The 2,459-nt window shown below is 47.4% G+C and overlaps 1 non-coding gene across 1 annotated transcript; it reads left to right on the plus strand.

Moving 5' to 3' along the window:
• Positions 1 to 1,590: 1,590 nt before the first annotated feature.
• Positions 1,591 to 1,691, plus strand: LOC119656333. The gene has a single exon (XR_005250036.1). It is a non-coding gene; the product is annotated as a U2 spliceosomal RNA (small nuclear RNA).
• The last annotated feature ends 768 nt before the right edge of the window (positions 1,692 to 2,459 follow it).

A 2,459-nucleotide genomic window follows, 5' to 3' on the forward strand; every position in this document is an offset into this window, starting at 1 on the left:
ATCGGATAGTTTTCAGTTGAGGAAACTGCTTGTATTCGAAAGGAGGCCTCGCGGATACCTGGTCGCCTTAGTGAATAAACCTGACCTTGTGACGCTGGCAGGGCAGTATGGCACGGCGCACCTTTCAACCCTCATACTTGTGGGAACTATCTGAATAATACAATAAAATGAATCAATAAATCAAACATAAAAGAAACGAAACCCCGCACTGCACGTAAACTGGCTTATTAGGCGGAGTCACATCATTGAGAGCAAGGGGATTAACCCGTTCAGGACAGACTTAAACCAAGAGGTTAGATATTGTCTTCTATTTGGAGTAAGCTACTGGTCTTTCAATTTTAGACCGTCAGCATCTGAACCAAGGTAGCGGGAAACTGCAGATATTAGCCCGCAAAAGGAAAATGCTCCCAAAAAACCTAAGCCCGAGCACAAAACAGGGGATCAGAGTCAGAGATAAAGGCAGGACAAAAGAGACTTGCCGTTAGCCGTTCCTAATCCGGTAAAGAGCAATCGACTGACCATACTGCTAAAAGTATTTCTGGAGCAAACACTCATTCGTGAGAAGCGGAAAATGATTGAGGACCTCATCGTCACGGAGATATGTAAGTAATGTATTATACGTACGCTATCGACCAGGTTTTATACTAGTATACTCCGCGATGGAGGACACGGCAAACTGGCTTAGAATATGATGAGAGGGAACGGAACTCTCGACATGTGCTGGCGATGATATACCAGGAGCACACATGGTGACGGTCTACTTTCCCACAGTGATTAAGACGGAGAAGCTTCTACGCCTCCTCATTAGTCCAAATATGGATTTCCACTCACGGTTGTAAAGAGTTTTTACAAGTAAAGGAAGGATAAATTCCTCACGATCGAGGCAGACGACCGATCCCTGAAGGCAATTAAACGTTGTAACTGCGTCAATTACAGATTTGGTAGCATACCTGTGCGGATGTACAGTGAAGCCCATAGTTTTTTACGTAGGCACCTGTCGTGAGACTTAATCCTACCGTCCTCTTAAAACACGGATTGATTTTGTGACCACAATCAGAGCCCCGTTGAGACAAGCAACAACGGGACCAGTCTATACCAAGTGCATGGCTTAGCATTCATACTGGTGGATGCAAGAATTACCTAAATCTCTACCGAACAATGGAGTACGGCACCCGTGTTGATACGCAACACCACGTCGAGGTCCGAAGGTCTCTTCTCGCTTGAGTACAACCACAACCACCATGAAACTCCCACTAGGGGGGCCAACCGCAAATAACCGAGCTGTCCTCACATACAACAGGAGTTCACCCGAAGTATGTGAGTCCAGGGCTTTCCCGGTTCCCATGGTACCAGTATACCCCTGGTAAGGTTTCGTGACCAATTTGCCACTTCAGATGAGTCCCCGTGCAGACTCGGGTCTGATCGTCCTGATTAGGCCTTTGGAGCAGTCTCCTACTGAATCACGGCCGGCAAACCAAAGTGATTACAGCGTCTCCCGGTGCCACCACTATGGAGGTTCTCCTCGGCCACTTGGTTTTGGTTTGGCCGATAGGGTTGCCGCCCCAACTTCCTCGCCGCCACCTCTGAGCACCCGCTTCTCGGCCTTATGGTTAAGATCAAAGTGTAGTATCTGTTCTTATCAGCTTAACATCTGTGCAGATGTACAGGAAGAAACCAAGGGAGTATACTTTGGAGGACACATCGGCAGAAAGCCTACCGAGATCTCCATAGGAATCGCGGAAGCCATAGAGGCTAAAAGAGCTGTCCCGCGTGTGAAACTGAACTTGCTGCCCCTTGCTGCGGGAGAAGCTGGACGACCTTGACCTAAAATCTCCTGGGTTCAAGTCGCAACGCAAAGATTTACCATGTCGGAAGTAGATGACAGTACTCCCATATTGGAGTCGACGGCCTGCACTAAAATATACCCCCACCATGCAAAAGTTTCATCTGCAATAATTTGAGATTTATCTTGCAACAGACAAAGAGCTCGCATCATTTTCCAAAGAAAAACTTAAAATACCTATGTCCCGTCAGAAGTTCTAATTGGAGATCTAGTGGCTGTACAAGACTGACTAGAAGCGGGGGAAGAACTTTAGAGGAAGTCGTGGCATCAGGATACTTCGCAGGAGACGACATCTACCCGAAGTGGCCATTAGACTGGCGAAATTCCGCAAAGGGAAGGGGCTACCACTTCTTCTCGGCTACGATGCCAACAGGCACCCACATCTGGGGAAGCAGCGACCTTAATCGAATAAGTGCACCTTCTAGAATTCACCCTCAGTACTAAGATTGAAATAAATAATGCAAGGAACACGACCCCATTCGTAACCAGCGCCTGTCAAGAGGTACTAGGCATAGCTCTAGGGCACACTCTGATGAACGGTAAAGAATTGTAGGGTATTTGATGAACCTTCTATGCCGGATCACAGACAAATCACATTCACCATTGAAGCCGGCTC

This window comes from Hermetia illucens, chromosome 4 (assembly GCF_905115235.1).
Source record: "Hermetia illucens chromosome 4, iHerIll2.2.curated.20191125, whole genome shotgun sequence".
NCBI lineage: Eukaryota > Metazoa > Arthropoda > Insecta > Diptera > Stratiomyidae > Hermetia > Hermetia illucens.